General features: G+C 41.4%; 20 non-coding genes across 20 annotated transcripts; all 20 read right to left on the reverse strand.

The window, feature by feature from the left end:
- Positions 1–872: 872 nt before the first annotated feature.
- trnar-ucu (transfer RNA arginine (anticodon UCU)) lies at positions 873–962 on the reverse strand. Its single transcript is given in 2 exon segments — positions 873–908; positions 926–962. It is a non-coding gene; the product is annotated as a tRNA-Arg (tRNA).
- A 1,538-nt stretch (positions 963–2,500) lies between these two features.
- trnar-ucu (transfer RNA arginine (anticodon UCU)) lies at positions 2,501–2,590 on the reverse strand. Its single transcript is given in 2 exon segments — positions 2,501–2,536; positions 2,554–2,590. It is a non-coding gene; the product is annotated as a tRNA-Arg (tRNA).
- Positions 2,591–2,997: 407 nt separating this feature from the next.
- On the reverse strand, positions 2,998–3,071 carry trnat-agu (transfer RNA threonine (anticodon AGU)). Its single transcript has one exon. It is a non-coding gene; the product is annotated as a tRNA-Thr (tRNA).
- Positions 3,072–4,623: 1,552 nt separating this feature from the next.
- Positions 4,624–4,697, reverse strand: trnat-agu (transfer RNA threonine (anticodon AGU)). The gene has a single exon. It is a non-coding gene; the product is annotated as a tRNA-Thr (tRNA).
- Positions 4,698–6,262: 1,565 nt separating this feature from the next.
- trnat-agu (transfer RNA threonine (anticodon AGU)) lies at positions 6,263–6,336 on the reverse strand. The gene has a single exon. It is a non-coding gene; the product is annotated as a tRNA-Thr (tRNA).
- Positions 6,337–7,404: 1,068 nt separating this feature from the next.
- On the reverse strand, positions 7,405–7,494 carry trnar-ucu (transfer RNA arginine (anticodon UCU)). The gene is given in 2 exon segments: positions 7,405–7,440; positions 7,458–7,494. It is a non-coding gene; the product is annotated as a tRNA-Arg (tRNA).
- Positions 7,495–7,901: 407 nt separating this feature from the next.
- On the reverse strand, positions 7,902–7,975 carry trnat-agu (transfer RNA threonine (anticodon AGU)). The gene has a single exon. It is a non-coding gene; the product is annotated as a tRNA-Thr (tRNA).
- Positions 7,976–9,528: 1,553 nt separating this feature from the next.
- trnat-agu (transfer RNA threonine (anticodon AGU)) lies at positions 9,529–9,602 on the reverse strand. The gene has a single exon. It is a non-coding gene; the product is annotated as a tRNA-Thr (tRNA).
- Positions 9,603–10,659: 1,057 nt separating this feature from the next.
- Positions 10,660–10,749, reverse strand: trnar-ucu (transfer RNA arginine (anticodon UCU)). Its single transcript is given in 2 exon segments — positions 10,660–10,695; positions 10,713–10,749. It is a non-coding gene; the product is annotated as a tRNA-Arg (tRNA).
- Positions 10,750–11,156: 407 nt separating this feature from the next.
- On the reverse strand, positions 11,157–11,230 carry trnat-agu (transfer RNA threonine (anticodon AGU)). The gene has a single exon. It is a non-coding gene; the product is annotated as a tRNA-Thr (tRNA).
- Positions 11,231–12,795: 1,565 nt separating this feature from the next.
- On the reverse strand, positions 12,796–12,869 carry trnat-agu (transfer RNA threonine (anticodon AGU)). Its single transcript has one exon. It is a non-coding gene; the product is annotated as a tRNA-Thr (tRNA).
- A 1,057-nt stretch (positions 12,870–13,926) lies between these two features.
- On the reverse strand, positions 13,927–14,016 carry trnar-ucu (transfer RNA arginine (anticodon UCU)). Its single transcript is given in 2 exon segments — positions 13,927–13,962; positions 13,980–14,016. It is a non-coding gene; the product is annotated as a tRNA-Arg (tRNA).
- Positions 14,017–14,422: 406 nt separating this feature from the next.
- Positions 14,423–14,496, reverse strand: trnat-agu (transfer RNA threonine (anticodon AGU)). The gene has a single exon. It is a non-coding gene; the product is annotated as a tRNA-Thr (tRNA).
- A 1,565-nt stretch (positions 14,497–16,061) lies between these two features.
- On the reverse strand, positions 16,062–16,135 carry trnat-agu (transfer RNA threonine (anticodon AGU)). The gene has a single exon. It is a non-coding gene; the product is annotated as a tRNA-Thr (tRNA).
- A 1,068-nt stretch (positions 16,136–17,203) lies between these two features.
- Positions 17,204–17,293, reverse strand: trnar-ucu (transfer RNA arginine (anticodon UCU)). Its single transcript is given in 2 exon segments — positions 17,204–17,239; positions 17,257–17,293. It is a non-coding gene; the product is annotated as a tRNA-Arg (tRNA).
- Positions 17,294–17,700: 407 nt separating this feature from the next.
- On the reverse strand, positions 17,701–17,774 carry trnat-agu (transfer RNA threonine (anticodon AGU)). Its single transcript has one exon. It is a non-coding gene; the product is annotated as a tRNA-Thr (tRNA).
- A 1,553-nt stretch (positions 17,775–19,327) lies between these two features.
- Positions 19,328–19,401, reverse strand: trnat-agu (transfer RNA threonine (anticodon AGU)). The gene has a single exon. It is a non-coding gene; the product is annotated as a tRNA-Thr (tRNA).
- Positions 19,402–20,458: 1,057 nt separating this feature from the next.
- On the reverse strand, positions 20,459–20,548 carry trnar-ucu (transfer RNA arginine (anticodon UCU)). Its single transcript is given in 2 exon segments — positions 20,459–20,494; positions 20,512–20,548. It is a non-coding gene; the product is annotated as a tRNA-Arg (tRNA).
- Positions 20,549–20,954: 406 nt separating this feature from the next.
- On the reverse strand, positions 20,955–21,028 carry trnat-agu (transfer RNA threonine (anticodon AGU)). The gene has a single exon. It is a non-coding gene; the product is annotated as a tRNA-Thr (tRNA).
- Positions 21,029–22,356: 1,328 nt separating this feature from the next.
- trnat-agu (transfer RNA threonine (anticodon AGU)) lies at positions 22,357–22,430 on the reverse strand. The gene has a single exon. It is a non-coding gene; the product is annotated as a tRNA-Thr (tRNA).
- Positions 22,431–22,583: the final 153 nt, after the last annotated feature.

Consider the following 22,583-nt stretch of genomic DNA (forward strand, 5'->3'; position numbering starts at 1 on the left):
TAATAATAATATAAATAACCTTATGCTATTTTATAAAAGGTGCACTCTGGCATACTGACTATGATGAAATGTTGTCTCATTAGGTCTACCACTATACACTATTACCAACCCCAGACGCTCCAGTTGCAGCTACTAAGCAGCTTATTAAGTGAAGCCATGGACCTCTGAAGTCATGAGTCCTGCAATCAGCTTCACGTCCTTATTGAGAACTAGACCTACTACTAGTGCTGACTGTACTCTATAACAGTGCACTCTAAGCATTAAAGGGGCTGGAAATAGTACTAAGTAGTGAAAATGGTTATTTTACTCATAAGCGTAGTGGAACCTATGAAGATCCATCAACAAAAGCTTTTCTACAGATCTGAGGAACCCCTTTATCCAGGCACAGAAGCATCTGTTAAAGCAGCCTAAGGGTTATTCACACATGAACTATGTTGGTAATGTACTGGGAAACTGTAATGGGTCTTATGCAGGGAAATGACCAGGATTTGTGCTCACGTTTAACCACGACGAGCATTAACTAACAACAGCGGGTTCTCACAAACACACGCTGGCTCACTCCATTACAGACACACATGGTGAGAGTAGTGATGGCTGTAATCCCTCTAGAAATCACATTTATTGTGATGGGTGTATGACCCCTAGATTACTGTACTTATTGTATATCTGCTTTCTTTCTTTTTCAGACGTTGTGTGTTGTGTAATGTCGCTGAATGAACCTGGAGCAGCGTTATTTCACTTCACTGAGTTCTTTATTTCTTTACTTCTTTACGGTGGAAAGGACAGTGAAGCCTCTTGAACTTAACTTTTTTGTTGTTGCTGCTAGAAAGGGGTTTTTCTCATCCACTGCCAAAAACACTGCGACTCTGGTGGGACTCTGGTGGGACTCGAACCCACAACCTTTGAATGGCCTCAACCCTGAGCCTAGAAGTCCAATGCGCTATCCATTGCGCCACAGAGCCAGTAGGAGCGAAGGGCGCATTCATGTTTCTGGGACTGAGCATGATCTCGGAACAGCCAAATTACATGGGAAGAGAGAGAGGACTGCTGAGGTTGAATCCAAGATTTGCCTGTTTATTATACAGGAACTTCAGCCAAACAAACATTAACTCCTCATAAACTCCTCGTCCTCGTTTTTCTCTACTTGTACTTTTCCGCCTAGAAATCTTACTGAACAATTTTAATACTTAGAAATAGACTCATGAGGGCACACCAATAGTGAGTGTGTGAGCCTGTCTTTATCTGTGGGAAAAGGAAGAGCGTTTTTAACATCACCTCTGTGGTGAACCAAATATATTTCAGACCGGTGTCATTAATAGCACTACACACAGGCCAGTTTACTCTCTCTCCTGAAACACAGACCAACATAAGGCACCGCTGGGATTCGAACCCTGGATCTCCTGTTTACTAGACAGGCGCTTTAACCAACTAAGCCACGGCGCCAGACATACACTGTCACTGGAGCTCTGTGTAAGAGGATCACAGCTCCAATATTTTACTTGGCTTCATTTGAGTGTGTTTAACCAGAAAAGCAGTTAAATGTACACTTCTGCTTTTTCCCCTCAAACATTCAAACATTTTATTTATTATTATTTATTTACAGTGTTTAGCATTATTGTCTCTTTGGCTCCCATTTTTATAATAATAATATAAATAACCTTATGCTATTTTATAAAAGGTGCACTCTGGCATACTGACTATGATGAAATGTTGTCTCATTAGGTCTACCACTATACACTATTACCAACCCCAGACGCTCCAGTTGCAGCTACTAAGCAGCTTATTAAGTGAAGCCATGGACTTCTGAAGTCATGAGTCCTGCAATCAGCTTCACGTCCTTATTGAGAACTAGACCTACTACTAGTGCTGACTGTACTCTAAAACAGTGCACTCTAAGCATTAAAGGGGCTGGAAATAGTACTAAGTAGTTAAAATGGTTATTTTACTCATAAGCGTAGTGGAACCTATGAAGATCCATCAACAAAAGCTTTTCTACAGATCTGAGGAACCCCTTTATCCAGGCACAGAAGCATCTGTTAAAGCAGCCTAAGGGTTATTCACACATGAACTATGTTGGTAATGTACTGGGAAACTGTAATGGGTCTTATGCAGGGAAATGACCAGGATTTGTGCTCACGTTTAACCACGACGAGCATTAACTAACAACAGCGGGTTCTCACAAACACACGCTGGCTCACTCCATTACAGACACACATGGTGAGAGTAGTGATGGCTGTAATCCCTCTAGAAATCACATTTATTGTTATGGGTGTATGACCCCTAGATTACTGTACTTATTGTATATCTGCTTTCTTTCTTTTTCAGACGTTGTGTGTTGTGTAATGTCGCTGAATGAACCTGGAGCAGCGTTATTTCACTTCACTGAGTTCTTTATTTCTTTACTTCTTTACGGTGGAAAGGACAGTGAAGCCTCTTGAACTTAACTTTTTTGTTGTTGCTGCTAGAAAGGGGTTTTTCTCATCCACTGCCAAAAACACTGCGACTCTGGTGGGACTCGAACCCACAACCTTTGAATGGCCTCCATCCTGAGCCTAGAAGTCCAATGCGCTATCCATTGCGCCACAGAGCCGGCAGGAGTGAACAGCGCATTCATGTTTCTGGGACTGAGCATGATCTCGGAACAGCCAAATTACATGGGAAGAGAGAGAGGACTGCTGAGGTTGAATCCAAGATTTGCCTGTTTATTATACAGGAACTTCAGCCAAACAAACATTAACTCCTCATAAACTCCTCGTCCTCGTTTTTCTCTACTTGTACTTTTCCGCCTAGAAATCTTACTGAACAATTTTAATACTTAGAAATAGACTCATGAGGGCACACCAATAGTGAGTGTGTGAGCCTGTCTTTATCTGTGGGAAAAGGAAGAGCGTTTTTAACATCACCTCTGTGGTGAACCAAATATATTTCAGCCAGGTGTCATTAATAGCACTACACACAGGCCAGTTTACTTTCTCTCCTGAAACACAGACCAACATAAGGCACCGCTGGGATTCGAACCCAGGATCTCCTGTTTACTAGACAGGCACTTTAACCAACTAAGCCACGGCGCCAGACACGCATGTTCACTGGAGCTCTGTGTAAGAGGATCACAGCTATAATATTTTACTTGGCTTCATTTGAGTGTGTTTAACCAGAAAAGCAGTTAAATGTACACTTCTGCTTTTCCCCTCAAACATTCAAACATTTTATTTATTATTATTTATTTACAGTGTTTAGCATTATTGTCTCTTTGGCTCCCATTTTTATAATAATAATATAAATAACCTTATGCTATTTTATAAAAGGTACACTCTGGCATACTGACTATGATGAAATGTTGTCTCATTAGGTCTACCACTATACACTATTACCAACCCCAGACGCTCCAGTTGCAGCTACTAAGCAGCTTATTAAGTGAAGCCATGGACCTCTGAAGTCATGAGTCCTGCAATCAGCTTCACGTCCTTATTGAGAACTAGACCTACTACTAGTGCTGACTGTACTCTATAACAGTGCACTCTAAGCATTAAAGGGGCTGGAAATAGTACTAAGTAGTTAAAATGGTTATTTTACTCATAAGCGTAGTGGAACCTATGAAGATCCATCAACAAAAGCTTTTCTACAGATCTGAGGAACCCCTTTATCCAGGCACAGAAGCATCTGTAAAAGCAGCCTAAGGGTTATTCACACATGAACTATGTTGGTAATGTACTGGGAAACTGTAATGGGACTTATGCAGGGAAATGACCAGGATTTGTGCTCACGTTTAACCACGACGAGCATTAACTAAAAACAGCGGGTTCTCACAAACACACGCTGGCTCACTCCATTACAGACACACATGGTGAGAGTAGTGATGGCTGTAATCCCTCTAGAAATCACATTTATTGTTATGGGTGTGTGACCCCTAGATTACTGTACTTATTGTATATCTGCTTTCTTTCTTTCTTAGACGTTGTGTGTTGTGTAATGTCGCTGAATGAACCTGGAGCAGCGTTATTTCACTTCACTGAGTTCTTTATTTCTTTACTTCTTTACGGTGGAAAGGACAGTGAAGCCTCTTGAACTTAACTTTTTTGTTGTTGCTGCTAGAAAGGGGTTTTTCTCATCCACTGCCAAAAACACTGCGACTCTGGTGGGACTCGAACCCACAACCTTTGATTGGCCTCAACCCTGAGCCTAGAAGTCCAATGCGCTATCCATTGCACCACAGAGCCAGTAGGAGCGAAGGGCGCATTCATGTTTCTGGGACTGAGCATGATCTCGGAACAGCCAAATTACATGGGAAGAGAGAGAGGACTGCTGAGGTTGAATCCAAGATTTGCCTGTTTATTATACAGGAACTTCAGCCAAACAAACATTAACTCCTCATAAACTCCTCGTCCTCGTTTTTCTCTACTTGTACTTTTCCGCCTAGAAATCTTACTGAACAATTTTAATACTTAGAAATAGACTCATGAGGGCACACCAATAGTGAGTGTGTGAGCCTGTCTTTATCTGTGGGAAAGGAAGAGCGTTTTTAACATCACCTCTGTGGTGAACCAAATATATTTCAGCCCGGTGTCATTAATAGCACAACACGCAGGCCAGTTTACTTTCTCTCCTGAAACACAGACCAACATAAGGCACCGCTGGGATTCGAACCCAGGATCTCCTGTTTACTAGACAGGCACTTTAACCAACTAAGCCACGGCGCCAGACATGCACTTTCACTGGAGCTCTGTGTAAGAGGATCACAGCTCTAATATTTTACTTGGCTTTATTTGAGTGTGTTTAACCAGAAAAGCAGTTAAATGTACACTTCTGCTTTTTCCCCTCAAACATTCAAACATTTTATTTATTATTATTTATTTACAGTGTTTAGCATTATTGTCTCTTTGGCTCCCATTTTTATAATAATAATATAAATAACCTTATGCTATTTTATAAAAGGTGCACTCTGGCATACTGACTATGATGAAATGTTGTCTCATTAGGTCTACCACTATACACTATTACCAACCCCAGACGCTCCAGTTGCAGCTACTAAGCAGCTTATTAAGTGAAGCCATGGACTTCTGAAGTCATGAGTCCTGCAATCAGCTTCACGTCCTTATTGAGAACTAGACCTACTACTAGTGCTGACTGTACTCTATAACAGTGCACTCTAAGCATTAAAGGGGCTGGAAATAGTACTAAGTAGTTAAAATGGTTATTTTACTCATAAGCGTAGTGGAACCTATGAAGATCCATCAACAAAAGCTTTTCTACAGATCTGAGGAACCCCTTTATCCAGGCACAGAAGCATCTGTTAAAGCAGCCTAAGGGTTATTCACACATGAACTATGTTGGTAATGTACTGGGAAACTGTAATGGGTCTTATGCAGGGAAATGACCAGGATTTGTGCTCACGTTTAACCACGACGAGCATTAACTAACAACAGCGGGTTCTCACAAACACACGCTGGCTCACTCCATTACAGACACACATGGTGAGAGTAGTGATGGCTGTAATCCCTCTAGAAATCACATTTATTGTGATGGGTGTATGACCCCTAGATTACTGTACTTATTGTATATCTGCTTTCTTTCTTTTTCAGACGTTGTGTGTTGTGTAATGTCGCTGAATGAACCTGGAGCAGCGTTATTTCACTTCACTGAGTTTTTTATTTCTTTACTTCTTTACGGAGGAAAGGACAGTGAAGCCTCTTGAACTTAACTTTTTTGTTGTTGCTGCTAGAAAGGGGTTTTTCTCATCCACTGCAAAAAACACTGCAACTCTGGTGGGACTCTGGTGGGACTCGAACCCACAACCTTTGAATGGCCTCCATCCTGAGCCTAGAAGTCTAATGCGCTATCCATTGCGCCACAGAGGCGGTAGGAGTGAATGGCGCATTCATGTTTCTGGGACTGAGCATGATCTCGGAACAGCCAAATTACATGGGAAGAGAGAGAGGACTGCTGAGGTTGAATCCAAGATTTGCCTGTTTATTATACAGGAACTTCAGCCAAACAAACATTAACTCCTCATAAACTCCTCGTCCTCGTTTTTCTCTACTTGTACTTTTCCGCCTAGAAATCTTACTGAACAATTTTAATACTTAGAAATAGACTCATGAGGGCACACCAATAGTGAGTGTGTGAGCCTGTCTTTATCTGTGGGAAAAGGAAGAGCGTTTTTAACATCACCTCTGTGGTGAACCAAATATATTTCAGCCCGGTGTCATTAATAGCACTACACGCAGGCCAGTTTACTTTCTCTCCTGAAACACAGACCAACATAAGGCACCGCTGGGATTCGAACCCAGAATCTCCTGTTTACTAGACAGGCACTTTAACCAACTAAGCCACGGCGCCAGACATGCACTGTCACTGGAGCTCTGTGTAAGAGGATCACAGCTATAATATTTTACTTGGCTTCATTTGAGTGTGTTTAACCAGAAAAGCAGTTAAATGTACACTTCTGCTTTTTCCCCTCAAACATTCAAACATTTTATTTATTATTATTTATTTACAGTGTTTAGCATTATTGTCTCTTTGGCTCCCATTTTTATAATAATAATATAAATAACCTTATGCTATTTTATAAAAGGTACACTCTGGCATACTGACTATGATGAAATGTTGTCTCATTAGGTCTACCACTATACACTATTACCAACCCCAGACGCTCCAGTTGCAGCTACTAAGCAGCTTATTAAGTGAAGCCATGGACTTCTGAAGTCATGAGTCCTGCAATCAGCTTCACGTCCTTATTGAGAACTAGACCTACTACTAGTGCTGACTGTACTCTATAACAGTGCACTCTAAGCATTAAAGGGGCTGGAAATAGTACTAAGTAGTTAAAATGGTTATTTTACTCATAAGCGTAGTGGAACCTATGAAGATCCATCAACAAAAGCTTTTCTACAGATCTGAGGAACCCCTTTATCCAGGCACAGAAGCATCTGTTAAAGCAGCCTAAGGGTTATTCACACATGAACTATGTTGGTAATGTACTGGGAAACTGTAATGGGTCTTATGCAGGGAAATGACCAGGATTTGTGCTCACGTTTAACCACGACGAGCATTAACTAACAACAGCGGGTTCTCACAAACACACGCTGGCTCACTCCATTACAGACACACATGGTGAGAGTAGTGATGGCTGTAATCCCTCTAGAAATCACATTTATTGTTATGGGTGTATGACCCCTAGATTACTGTACTTATTGTATATCTGCTTTCTTTCTTTTTCAGACGTTGTGTGTTGTGTAATGTCGCTGAATGAACCTGGAGCAGCGTTATTTCACTTCACTGAGTTCTTTATTTCTTTACTTCTTTACGGTGGAAAGGACAGTGAAGCCTCTTGAACTTAACTTTTTTGTTGTTGCTGCTAGAAAGGGGTTTTTCTCATCCACTGCCAAAAACACTGCGACTCTGGTGGGACTCTGGTGGGACTCGAACCCACAACCTTTGAATGGCCTCCATTCTGAGCCTAGAAGTCCAATGCGCTATCCATTGCGCCACAGAGCCGGCAGGAGTGAATGGCGCATTCATGTTTCTGGGACTGAGCATGATCTCGGAACAGCCAAATTATATGGGAAGAGAGAGAGGACTGCTGAGGTTGAATCCAAGATTTGCCTGTTTATTATACAGGAACTTCAGCCAAACAAACATTAACTCCTCATAAACTCCTCGTCCTCGTTTTTCTCTACTTGTACTTTTCCGCCTAGAAATCTTACTGAACAATTTTAATACTTAGAAATAGACTCATGAGGGCACACCAATAGTGAGTGTGTGAGCCTGTCTTTATCTGTGGGAAAAGGAAGAGCGTTTTTAACATCACCTCTGTGGTGAACGAAATATATTTCAGCCTGGTGTCATTAATAGCACTACACACAGGCCAGTTTACTTTCTCTCCTGAAACACAGACCAACATAAGGCACCGCTGGGATTCGAACCCAGGATCTCCTGTTTACTAGACAGGCACTTTAACCAACTAAGCCACGGCGCCAGACATGCACTGTCACTGGAGCTCTGTGTAAGAGGATCACAGCTCCAATATTTTACTTGGCTTCATTTGAGTGTGTTTAACCAGAAAAGCAGTTAAATGTACACTTCTGCTTTTTCCCCTCAAACATTCAAACATTTTATTTATTATTATTTATTTACAGTGTTTAGCATTATTGTCTCTTTAACTCCCTTTTTTATAAAAATAATATAAATAACCTTATGCTATTTTATAAAAGGTGCACTCTGGCATACTGACTATGATGAAATGTTGTCTCATTAGGTCGACCACTATACACTATTACCAACCCCAGACGCTCCAGTTGCAGCTACTAAGCAGCTTATTAAGTGAAGCCATGGACTTCTGAAGTCATGAGTCCTGCAATCAGCTTCACGTCCTTATTGAGAACTAGACCTACTACTAGTGCTGACTGTACTCTATAACAGTGCACTCTAAGCATTAAAGGGGCTGGAAATAGTACTAAGTAGTGAAAATGGTTATTTTACTCATAAGCGTAGTGGAACCTATGAAGATCCATCAACAAAAGCTTTTCTACAGATCTGAGGAACCCCTTTATCCAGGCACAGAAGCATCTGTTAAAGCAGCCTAAGGGTTATTCACACATGAACTATGTTGGTAATGTACTGGGAAACTGTAATGGGACTTATGCAGGGAAATGACCAGGATTTGTGCTCACGTTTAACCACGACGAGCATTAACTAAAAACAGCGGGTTCTCACAAACACACGCTGGCTCACTCCATTACAGACACACATGGTGAGAGTAGTGATGGCTGTAATCCCTCTAGAAATCACATTTATTGTTATGGGTGTGTGACCCCTAGATTACTGTACTTATTGTATATCTGCTTTCTTTCTTTCTTAGACGTTGTGTGTTGTGTAATGTCGCTGAATGAACCTGGAGCAGCGTTATTTCACTTCACTGAGTTCTTTATTTCTTTACTTCTTTACGGTGGAAAGGACAGTGAAGCCTCTTGAACTTAACTTTTTTGTTGTTGCGGCTAGAAAGGGGTTTTTCTCATCCACTGCCAAAAACACTGCGACTCTGGTGGGACTCGAACCCACAACCTTTGAATGGCCTCAACCCTGAGCCTAGAAGTCCAATGCCCTATCCATTGCGCCACAGAGCCAGTAGGAGTGAAGGGCGCATTCATGTTTCTGGGACTGAGCATGATCTCGGAACAGCCAAATTACATGGGAAGAGAGAGAGGACTGCTGAGGTTGAATCCAAGATTTGCCTGTTTATTATACAGGAACTTCAGCCAAACAAACATTAACTCCTCATAAACTCCTCGTCCTCGTTTTTCTCTACTTGTACTTTTCCGCCTAGAAATCTTACTGAACAATTTTAATACTTAGAAATAGACTCATGAGGGCACACCAATAGTGAGTGTGTGAGCCTGTCTTTATCTGTGGGAAAGGAAGAGCGTTTTTAACATCACCTCTGTGGTGAACCAAATATATTTCAGCCAGGTGTCATTAATAGCACTACACACAAGCCAGTTTACTTTCTCTCCTGAAACACAGACCAACATAAGGCACCGCTGGGATTCGAACCCAGGATCTCCTGTTTACTAGACAGGCACTTTAACCAACTAAGCCACGGCGCCAGACATGCACTTTCACTGGAGCTCTGTGTAAGAGGATCACAGCTCTAATATTTTACTTGGCTTCATTTGAGTGTGTTTAACCAGAAAAGCAGTTAAATGTACACTTCTGCTTTTTCCCCTCAAACATTCAAACATTTTATTTATTAATATTTATTTACAGTGTTTAGCATTATTGTCTCTTTGGCTCCCATTTTTATAATAATAATATAAATAACCTTATGCTATTTTATAAAAGGTGCACTCTGGCATACTGACTATGATGAAATGTTGTCTCATTAGGTCTACCACTATACACTATTACCAACCCCAGACGCTCCAGTTGCAGCTACTAAGCAGCTTATTAAGTGAAGCCATGGACTTCTGAAGTCATGAGTCCTGCAATCAGCTTCACGTCCTTATTGAGAACTAGACCTACTACTAGTGCTGACTGTACTCTATAACAGTGCACTCTAAGCATTAAAGGGGCTGGAAATAGTACTAAGTAGTGAAAATGGTTATTTTACTCATAAGCGTAGTGGAACCTATGAAGATCCATCAACAAAAGCTTTTCTACAGATCTGAGGAACCCCTTTATCCAGGCACAGAAGCATCTGTTAAAGCAGCCTAAGGGTTATTCACACATGAACTATGTTGGTAATGTACTGGGAAACTGTAATGGGTCTTATGCAGGGAAATGACCAGGATTTGTGCTCACGTTTAACCACGACGACCATTAACTAACAACAGCGGGTTCTCACAAACACACGCTGGCTCACTCCATTACAGACACACATGGTGAGAGTAGTGATGGCTGTAATCCCTCTAGAAATCACATTTATTGTGATGGGTGTATGACCCCTAGATTACTGTACTTATTGTATATCTGCTTTCTTTCTTTTTCAGACGTTGTGTGTTGTGTAATGTCGCTGAATGAACCTGGAGCAGCGTTATTTCACTTCACTGAGTTCTTTATTTCTTTACTTCTTTACGGTGGAAAGGACAGTGAAGCCTCTTGAACTTAACTTTTTTGTTGTTGCTGCTAGAAAGGGGTTTTTCTCATCCACTGCCAAAAACACTGCAACTCTGGTGGGACTCGAACCCACAACCTTTGAATGGCCTCAACCCTGAGCCTAGAAGTCCAATGCGCTATCCATTGCGCCACAGAGCCGGTAGGAGTGAATGGCGCATTCATGTTTCTGGGACTGAGCATGATCTCGGAACAGCCAAATTACATGGGAAGAGAGAGAGGACTGCTGAGGTTGAATCCAAGATTTGCCTGTTTATTATACAGGAACTTCAGCCAAACAAACATTAACTCCTCATAAACTCCTCGTCCTCGTTTTTCTCTACTTGTACTTTTCCGCCTAGAAATCTTACTGAACAATTTTAATACTTAGAAATAGACTCATGAGGGCACACCAATAGTGAGTGTGTGAGCCTGTCTTTATCTGTGGGAAAAGGAAGAGCGTTTTTAACATCACCTCTGTGGTGAACCAAATATATTTCAGCCCGGTGTCATTAATAGCACTACACGCAGGCCAGTTTACTTTCTCTCCTGAAACACAGACCAACATAAGGCACCGCTGGGATTCGAACCCAGGATCTCCTGTTTACTAGACAGGCGCTTTAACCAACTAAGCCACGGCGCCAGACATGCACTGTCACTGGAGCTCTGTGTAAGAGGATCACAGCTATAATATTTTACTTGGCTTCATTTGAGTGTGTTTAACCAGAAAAGCAGTTAAATGTACACTTCTGCTTTTTCCCCTCAAACATTCAAACATTTTATTTATTATTATTTATTTACAGTGTTTAGCATTATTGTCTCTTTGGCTCCCATTTTTATAATAATAATATAAATAACCTTATGCTATTTTATAAAAGGTGTACTCTGGCATACTGACTATGATGAAATGTTGTCTCATTAGGTCTACCACTATACACTATTACCAACCCCAGACGCTCCAGTTGCAGCTACTAAGCAGCTTATTAAGTGAAGCCATGGACTTCTGAAGTCATGAGTCCTGCAATCAGCTTCACGTCCTTATTGAGAACTAGACCTACTACTAGTGCTGACTGTACTCTATAACAGTGCACTCTAAGCATTAAAGGGGCTGGAAATAGTACTAAGTAGTTAAAATGTTTATTTTACTCATAAGCGTAGTGGAACCTATGAAGATCCATCAACAAAAGCTTTTCTACAGATCTGAGGAACCCCTTTATCCAGGCACAGAAGCATCTGTTAAAGCAGCCTAAGGGTTATTCACACATGAACTATGTTGGTAATGTACTGGGAAACTGTAATGGGTCTTATGCAGGGAAATGACCAGGATTTGTGCTCACGTTTAACCACGACGAGCATTAACTAACAACAGCGGGTTCTCACAAACACACGCTGGCTCACTCCATTACAGACACACATGGTGAGAGTAGTGATGGCTGTAATCCCTCTAGAAATCACATTTATTGTTATGGGTGTATGACCCCTAGATTACTGTACTTATTGTATATCTGCTTTCTTTCTTTTTCAGACGTTGTGTGTTGTGTAATGTCGCTGAATGAACCAGGAGCAGCGTCATTTCACTTCACTGAGTTCTTTATTTCTTTACTTCTTTACGGTGGAAAGGACAGTGAAGCCTCTTGAACTTAACTTTTTTGTTGTTGCGGCTAGAAAGGGGTTTTTCTCATCCACTGCCAAAAACACTGCGACTCTGGTGGGACTCTGGTGGGACTCGAACCCACAACCTTTGAATGGCCTCAATCCTGAGCCTAGAAGTCCAATGCGCTATCCATTGTGCCACAGAGCCGGCAGGAGTGAACAGCGCATTCATGTTTCTGGGACTGAGCATGATCTCGGAACAGCCAAATTACATGGGAAGAGAGAGAGGACTGCTGAGGTTGAATCCAAGATTTGCCTGTTTATTATACAGGAACTTCAGCCAAACAAACATTAACTCCTCATAAACTCCTCGTCCTCGTTTTTCTCTACTTGTACTTTTCCGCCTAGAAATCTTACTGAACAATTTTAATACTTAGAAATAGACTCATGAGGGCACACCAATAGTGAGTGTGTGAGCCTGTCTTTATCTGTGGGAAAAGGAAGAGCGTTTTTAACATCACCTCTGTGGTGAACCAAATATATTTCAGCCCGGTGTCATTAATAGCACTACACGCAGGCCAGTTTACTTTCTCTCCTGAAACACAGACCAACATAAGGCACCGCTGGGATTCGAACCCAGGATCTCCTGTTTACTAGACAGGCACTTTAACCAACTAAGCCACGGCGCCAGACACGCACGTTCACTGGAGCTCTGTGTAAGAGGATCACAGCTCTAATATTTTACTTGGCTTCATTTGAGTGTGTTTAACCAGAAAAGCAGTTAAATGTACACTTCTGCTTTTTCCCCTCAAACATTCAAACATTTTATTTATTATTATTTATTTACAGTGTTTAGCATTATTGTCTCTTTGGCTCCCATTTTTATAATAATAATATAAATAACCTTATGCTATTTTATAAAAGGTACACTCTGGCATACTGACTATGATGAAATGTTGTCTCATTAGGTCTACCACTATACACTATTACCAACCCCAGACGCTCCAGTTGCAGCTACTAAGCAGCTTATTAAGTGAAGCCATGGACCTCTGAAGTCATGAGTCCTGCAATCAGCTTCACGTCCTTATTGAGAACTAGACCTACTACTAGTGCTGACTGTACTCTAAAACAGTGCACTCTAAGCATTAAAGGGGCTGGAAATAGTACTAAGTAGTTAAAATGGTTATTTTACTCATAAGCGTAGTGGAACCTATGAAGATCCATCAACAAAAGCTTTTCTACAGATCTGAGGAACCCCTTTATCCAGGCACAGAAGCATCTGTTAAAGCAGCCTAAGGGTTATTCACACATGAACTATGTTGGTAATGTACTGGGAAACTGTAATGGGTCTTATGCAGGGAAATGACCAGGATTTGTGCTCACGTTTAACCACGACGAGCATTAACTAACAACAGCGGGTTCTCACAAACACACGCTGGCTCACTCCATTACAGACACACATGGTGAGAGTAGTGATGGCTGTAATCCCTCTAGAAATCACCTTTATTGTTATGGGTGTGTGACCCCTAGATTACTGTACTTATTGTATATCTGCTTTCTTTCTTTCTTAGACGTTGTGTGTTGTGTAATGTCGCTGAATGAACCTGGAGCAGCGTTATTTCACTTCACTGAGTTCTTTATTTCTTTACTTCTTTACGGTGGAAACGACAGTGAAGCCTCTTGATCTTAACTTTTTTGTTGTTGCTGCTAGAAAGGGGTTTTTCTCATCCACTGCCAAAAACACTGCGACTCTGGTGGGACTCGAACCCACAACCTTTGAATGGCCTCAACCCTGAGCCTAGAAGTCCAATGCGCTATCCATTGCGCCACAGAGCCAGTAGGAGTGAAGGGCGCATTCATTTTTCTGGGACTGAGCATGATCTCGGAACAGCCAAATTACATGGGAAGAGAGAGAGGACTGCTGAGGTTGAATCCAAGATTTGCCTGTTTATTATACAGGAACTTCAGCCAAACAAACATTAACTCCTCATAAACTCCTCGTCCTCGTTTTTCTCTACTTGTACTTTTCCGCCTAGAAATCTTACTGAACAATTTTAATACTTAGAAATAGACTCATGAGGGCACACCAATAGTGAGTGTGTGAGCCTGTCTTTATCTGTGGGAAAGGAAGAGCGTTTTTAACATCACCTCTGTGGTGAACCAAATATATTTCAGCCCGGTGTCATTAATAGCACAACACGCAGGCCAGTTTACTTTCTCTCCTGAAACACAGACCAACATAAGGCACCGCTGGGATTCGAACCCAGGATCTCCTGTTTACTAGACAGGCACTTTAACCAACTAAGCCACGGCGCCAGACATGCACTTTCACTGGAGCTCTGTGTAAGAGGATCACAGCTCTAATATTTTACTTGGCTTTATTTGAGTGTGTTTAACCAGAAAAGCAGTTAAATGTACACTTCTGCTTTTTCCCCTCAAACATTCAAACATTTTATTTATTATTATTTATTTACAGTGTTTAGCATTATTGTCTCTTTGGCTCCCATTTTTATAATAATAATATAAATAACCTTATGCTATTTTATAAAAGGTGCACTCTGGCATACTGACTATGATGAAATGTTGTCTCATTAGGTCGACCACTATACACTATTACCAACCCCAGACGCTCCAGTTGCAGCTACTAAGCAGCTTATTAAGTGAAGCCATGGACTTCTGAAGTCATGAGTCCTGCAATCAGCTTCACGTCCTTATTGAGAACTAGACCTACTACTAGTGCTGACTGTACTCTATAACAGTGCACTCTAAGCATTAAAGGGGCTGGAAATAGTACTAAGTAGTTAAAATGGTTATTTTACTCATAAGCGTAGTGGAACCTATGAAGATCCATCAACAAAAGCTTTTCTACAGATCTGAGGAACCCCTTTATCCAGGCACAGAAGCATCTGTTAAAGCAGCCTAAGGGTTATTCACACATGAACTATGTTGGTAATGTACTGGGAAACTGTAATGGGTCTTATGCAGGGAAATGACCAGGATTTGTGCTCACGTTTAACCACGACGAGCATTAACTAACAACAGCGGGTTCTCACAAACACACGCTGGCTCACTCCATTACAGACACACATGGTGAGAGTAGTGATGGCTGTAATCCCTCTAGAAATCACATTTATTGTGATGGGTGTATGACCCCTAGATTACTGTACTTATTGTATATCTGCTTTCTTTCTTTTTCAGACGTTGTGTGTTGTGTAATGTCGCTGAATGAACCTGGAGCAGCGTTATTTCACTTCACTGAGTTTTTTATTTCTTTACTTCTTTACGGAGGAAAGGACAGTGAAGCCTCTTGAACTTAACTTTTTTGTTGTTGCTGCTAGAAAGGGGTTTTTCTCATCCACTGCAAAAAACACTGCAACTCTGGTGGGACTCTGGTGGGACTCGAACCCACAACCTTTGAATGGCCTCCATCCTGAGCCTAGAAGTCTAATGCGCTATCCATTGCGCCACAGAGGCGGTAGGAGTGAATGGCGCATTCATGTTTCTGGGACTGAGCATGATCTCGGAACAGCCAAATTACATGGGAAGAGAGAGAGGACTGCTGAGGTTGAATCCAAGATTTGCCTGTTTATTATACAGGAACTTCAGCCAAACAAACATTAACTCCTCATAAACTCCTCGTCCTCGTTTTTCTCTACTTGTACTTTTCCGCCTAGAAATCTTACTGAACAATTTTAATACTTAGAAATAGACTCATGAGGGCACACCAATAGTGAGTGTGTGAGCCTGTCTTTATCTGTGGGAAAAGGAAGAGCGTTTTTAACATCACCTCTGTGGTGAACCAAATATATTTCAGCCCGGTGTCATTAATAGCACTACACGCAGGCCAGTTTACTTTCTCTCCTGAAACACAGACCAACATAAGGCACCGCTGGGATTCGAACCCAGGATCTCCTGTTTACTAGACAGGCACTTTAACCAACTAAGCCACGGCGCCAGACATGCACTGTCACTGGAGCTCTGTGTAAGAGGATCACAGCTATAATATTTTACTTGGCTTCATTTGAGTGTGTTTAACCAGAAAAGCAGTTAAATGTACACTTCTGCTTTTTCCCCTCAAACATTCAAACATTTTATTTATTATTATTTATTTACAGTGTTTAGCATTATTGTCTCTTTGGCTCCCATTTTTATAATAATAATATAAATAACCTTATGCTATTTTATAAAAGGTACACTCTGGCATACTGACTATGATGAAATGTTGTCTCATTAGGTCTACCACTATACACTATTACCAACCCCAGACGCTCCAGTTGCAGCTACTAAGCAGCTTATTAAGTGAAGCCATGGACTTCTGAAGTCATGAGTCCTGCAATCAGCTTCACGTCCTTATTGAGAACTAGACCTACTACTAGTGCTGACTGTACTCTATAACAGTGCACTCTAAGCATTAAAGGGGCTGGAAATAGTACTAAGTAGTTAAAATGGTTATTTTACTCATAAGCGTAGTGGAACCTATGAAGATCCATCAACAAAAGCTTTTCTACAGATCTGAGGAACCCCTTTATCCAGGCACAGAAGCATCTGTTAAAGCAGCCTAAGGGTTATTCACACATGAACTATGTTGGTAATGTACTGGGAAACTGTAATGGGTCTTATGCAGGGAAATGACCAGGATTTGTGCTCACGTTTAACCACGACGAGCATTAACTAACAACAGCGGGTTCTCACAAACACACGCTGGCTCACTCCATTACAGACACACATGGTGAGAGTAGTGATGGCTGTAATCCCTCTAGAAATCACATTTATTGTTATGGGTGTATGACCCCTAGATTACTGTACTTATTGTATATCTGCTTTCTTTCTTTTTCAGACGTTGTGTGTTGTGTAATGTCGCTGAATGAACCTGGAGCAGCGTTATTTCACTTCACTGAGTTCTTTATTTCTTTACTTCTTTACGGTGGAAAGGACAGTGAAGCCTCTTGAACTTAACTTTTTTGTTGTTGCTGCTAGAAAGGGGTTTTTCTCATCCACTGCCAAAAACACTGCGACTCTGGTGGGACTCTGGTGGGACTCGAACCCACAACCTTTGAATGGCCTCCATTCTGAGCCTAGAAGTCCAATGCGCTATCCATTGCGCCACAGAGCCAGCAGGAGTGAATGGCGCATTCATGTTTCTGGGACTGAGCATGATCTCGGAACAGCCAAATTATATGGGAAGAGAGAGAGGACTGCTGAGGTTGAATCCAAGATTTGCCTGTTTATTATACAGGAACTTCAGCCAAACAAACATTAACTCCTCATAAACTCCTCGTCCTCGTTTTTCTCTACTTGTACTTTTCCGCCTAGAAATCTTACTGAACAATTTTAATACTTAGAAATAGACTCATGAGGGCACACCAATAGTGAGTGTGTGAGCCTGTCTTTATCTGTGGGAAAAGGAAGAGCGTTTTTAACATCACCTCTGTGGTGAACGAAATATATTTCAGCCTGGTGTCATTAATAGCACTACACACAGGCCAGTTTACTTTCTCTCCTGAAACACAGACCAACATAAGGCACCGCTGGGATTCGAACCCAGGATCTCCTGTTTACTAGACAGGCACTTTAACCAACTAAGCCACGGCGCCAGACATGCACTGTCACTGGAGCTCTGTGTAAGAGGATCACAGCTCCAATATTTTACTTGGCTTCATTTGAGTGTGTTTAACCAGAAAAGCAGTTAAATGTACACTTCTGCTTTTTCCCCTCAAACATTCAAACATTTTATTTATTATTATTTATTTACAGTGTTTAGCATTATTGTCTCTTTAACTCCCTTTTTTATAAAAATAATATAAATAACCTTATGCTATTTTATAAAAGGTGCACTCTGGCATACTGACTATGATGAAATGTTGTCTCATTAGGTCGACCACTATACACTATTACCAACCCCAGACGCTCCAGTTGCAGCTACTAAGCAGCTTATTAAGTGAAGCCATGGACTTCTGAAGTCATGAGTCCTGCAATCAGCTTCACGTCCTTATTGAGAACTAGACCTACTACTAGTGCTGACTGTACTCTATAACAGTGCACTCTAAGCATTAAAGGGGCTGGAAATAGTACTAAGTAGTGAAAATGGTTATTTTACTCATAAGCGTAGTGGAACCTATGAAGATCCATCAACAAAAGCTTTTCTACAGATCTGAGGAACCCCTTTATCCAGGCACAGAAGCATCTGTTAAAGCAGCCTAAGGGTTATTCACACATGAACTATGTTGGTAATGTACTGGGAAACTGTAATGGGACTTATGCAGGGAAATGACCAGGATTTGTGCTCACGTTTAACCACGACGAGCATTAACTAAAAACAGCGGGTTCTCACAAACACACGCTGGCTCACTCCATTACAGACACACATGGTGAGAGTAGTGATGGCTGTAATCCCTCTAGAAATCACATTTATTGTTATGGGTGTGTGACCCCTAGATTACTGTACTTATTGTATATCTGCTTTCTTTCTTTCTTAGACGTTGTGTGTTGTGTAATGTCGCTGAATGAACCTGGAGCAGCGTTATTTCACTTCACTGAGTTCTTTATTTCTTTACTTCTTTACGGTGGAAAGGACAGTGAAGCCTCTTGAACTTAACTTTTTTGTTGTTGCTGCTAGAAAGGGGTTTTTCTCATCCACTGCCAAAAACACTGCGACTCTGGTGGGACTCGAACCCACAACCTTTGAATGGCCTCAACCCTGAGCCTAGAAGTCCAATGCCCTATCCATTGCGCCACAGAGCCAGTAGGAGTGAAGGGCGCATTCATGTTTCTGGGACTGAGCATGATCTCGGAACAGCCAAATTACATGGGAAGAGAGAGAGGACTGCTGAGGTTGAATCCAAGATTTGCCTGTTTATTATACAGGAACTTCAGCCAAACAAACATTAACTCCTCATAAACTCCTCGTCCTCGTTTTTCTCTACTTGTACTTTTCCGCCTAGAAATCTTACTGAACAATTTTAATACTTAGAAATAGACTCATGAGGGCACACCAATAGTGAGTGTGTGAGCCTGTCTTTATCTGTGGGAAAGGAAGAGCGTTTTTAACATCACCTCTGTGGTGAACCAAATATATTTCAGCCAGGTGTCATTAATAGCACTACACACAAGCCAGTTTACTTTCTCTCCTGAAACACAGACCAACATAAGGCACCGCTGGGATTCGAACCCAGGATCTCCTGTTTACTAGACAGGCACTTTAACCAACTAAGCCACGGCGCCAGACATGCACTTTCACTGGAGCTCTGTGTAAGAGGATCACAGCTCTAATATTTTACTTGGCTTCATTTGAGTGTGTTTAACCAGAAAAGCAGTTAAATGTACACTTCTGCTTTTTCCCCTCAAACATTCAAACATTTTATTTATTAATATTTATTTACAGTGTTTAGCATTATTGTCTCTTTGGCTCCCATTTTTATAATAATAATATAAATAACCTTATGCTATTTTATAAAAGGTGCACTCTGGCATACTGACTATGATGAAATGTTGTCTCATTAGGTCTACCACTATACACTATTACCAACCCCAGACGCTCCAGTTGCAGCTACTAAGCAGCTTATTAAGTGAAGCCATGGACTTCTGAAGTCATGAGTCCTGCAATCAGCTTCACGTCCTTATTGAGAACTAGACCTACTACTAGTGCTGACTGTACTCTATAACAGTGCACTCTAAGCATTAAAGGGGCTGGAAATAGTACTAAGTAGTGAAAATGGTTATTTTACTCATAAGCGTAGTGGAACCTATGAAGATCCATCAACAAAAGCTTTTCTACAGATCTGAGGAACCCCTTTATCCAGGCACAGAAGCATCTGTTAAAGCAGCCTAAGGGTTATTCACACATGAACTATGTTGGTAATGTACTGGGAAACTGTAATGGGTCTTATGCAGGGAAATGACCAGGATTTGTGCTCACGTTTAACCACGACGACCATTAACTAACAACAGCGGGTTCTCACAAACACACGCTGGCTCACTCCATTACAGACACACATGGTGAGAGTAGTGATGGCTGTAATCCCTCTAGAAATCACATTTATTGTGATGGGTGTATGACCCCTAGATTACTGTACTTATTGTATATCTGCTTTCTTTCTTTTTCAGACGTTGTGTGTTGTGTAATGTCGCTGAATGAACCTGGAGCAGCGTTATTTCACTTCACTGAGTTCTTTATTTCTTTACTTCTTTACGGTGGAAAGGACAGTGAAGCCTCTTGAACTTAACTTTTTTGTTGTTGCTGCTAGAAAGGGGTTTTTCTCATCCACTGCCAAAAACACTGCAACTCTGGTGGGACTCGAACCCACAACCTTTGAATGGCCTCAACCCTGAGCCTAGAAGTCCAATGCGCTATCCATTGCGCCACAGAGCCGGTAGGAGTGAATGGCGCATTCATGTTTCTGGGACTGAGCATGATCTCGGAACAGCCAAATTACATGGGAAGAGAGAGAGGACTGCTGAGGTTGAATCCAAGATTTGCCTGTTTATTATACAGGAACTTCAGCCAAACAAACATTAACTCCTCATAAACTCCTCGTCCTCGTTTTTCTCTACTTGTACTTTTCCGCCTAGAAATCTTACTGAACAATTTTAATACTTAGAAATAGACTCATGAGGGCACACCAATAGTGAGTGTGTGAGCCTGTCTTTATCTGTGGGAAAGGAAGAGCGTTTTTAACATCACCTCTGTGGTGAACCAAATATATTTCAGCCCGGTGTCATTAATAGCACTACACACAGGCCAGTTTACTTTCTCTCCTGAAACACAGACCAACATAAGGCACCGCTGGGATTCGAACCCAGGATCTCCTGTTTACTAGACAGGCACTTTAACCAACTAAGCCACGGCGCCAGACATGCACTTTCACTGGAGCTCTGTGTAAGAGGATCACAGCTCTAATATTTTACTTGGCTTCATTTGAGTGTGTTTAACCAGAAAAGCAGTTAAATGTACACTTCTGCTTTTTCCCCTCAAACATTCAAACATTTTATTTATTATTATTTATTTACAGTGTTTAGCATTATTGTCTCTTTGGCTCCCATTTTTATAATAATAATATAAATAACCTTATGCTATTTTATAAAAGGTACACTCTGGCATACTGACTATGATGAAATGTTGTCTCATTAGGTCTACCACTATACACTATTACCAACCCCAGACGCTCCAGTTGCAGCTACTAAGCAGCTTATTAAGTGAAGCCATGGACCTCTGAAGTCATGAGTCCTGCAATCAGCTTCACGTCCTTATTGAGAACTAGACCTACTACTAGTGCTGACTGTACTCTATAACAGTGCACTCTAAGCATTAAAGGGGCTGGAAATAGTACTAAGTAGTGAAAATGGTTATTTTACTCATAAGCGTAGTGGAACCTATGAAGATCCATCAACAAAAGCTTTTCTACAGATCTGAGGAACCCCTTTATCCAGGCACAGAAGCATCTGTTAAAGCAGCCTAAGGGTTATTCACACATGAACTATGTTGGTAATGTACTGGGAAACTGTAATGGGTCTTATGCAGGGAAATGACCAGGATTTGTGCTCACGTTTAACCACGACGAGCATTAACTAACAACAGCGGGTTCTCACAAACACACGCTGGCTCACTCCATTACAGACACACATGGTGAGAGTAGTGATGGCTGTAATCCCTCTAGAAATCACATTTATTGTGATGGGTGTATGACCCCTAGATTACTGTACTTATTGTATATCTGCTTTCTTTCTTTTTCAGACGTTGTGTGTTGTGTAATGTCGCTGAATGAACCTGGAGCAGCGTTATTTCACTTCACTGAGTTCTTTATTTCTTTACTTCTTTACGGTGGAAAGGACAGTGAAGCCTCTTGAACTTAACTTTTTTGTTGTTGCTGCTAGAAAGGGGTTTTTCTCATCCACTGCCAAAAACAGTGTGACTCTGGTGGGACTCGAACCCACAACCTTTGAATGGCCTCAACCCTGAGCCTAGAAGTCCAATGCGCTATCCATTGCGCCACAGACATAAGAAAAAGACTCCTGAGGGCACAACATTAGTGAGTGTGAGAGCCTGTCTTCATCTGTGGGAAAAGGAAGAGCGTTTTTAACATCACCTCTGTGGTGAACCAAATATATTTCAGCCCGGTGTCATTAATAGCACTACACGCAGGCCAGTTTACTTTCTCTCCTGAAACACAGACCAACATAAGGCACCGCTGGGATTCGAACCCAGGATCTCCTGTTTACTAGACAGGCACTTTAACCAACTAAGCCACGGCGCCAGACATGCACTGTCACTGGAGCTCTGTGTAAGAGGATCACAGCTATAATATTTTACTTGGCTTCATTTGAGTGTGTTTAACCAGAAAAGCAGTTAAATGTACACTTCTGCTTTTTCCCCTCAAACATTCAAACATTTTATTTATTAATATTTA

The sequence above is a fragment of the Salminus brasiliensis genome, chromosome 1 (genome assembly GCF_030463535.1).
Source record: "Salminus brasiliensis chromosome 1, fSalBra1.hap2, whole genome shotgun sequence".
Classification (NCBI taxonomy): Eukaryota; Metazoa; Chordata; class Actinopteri; order Characiformes; family Bryconidae; genus Salminus; species Salminus brasiliensis.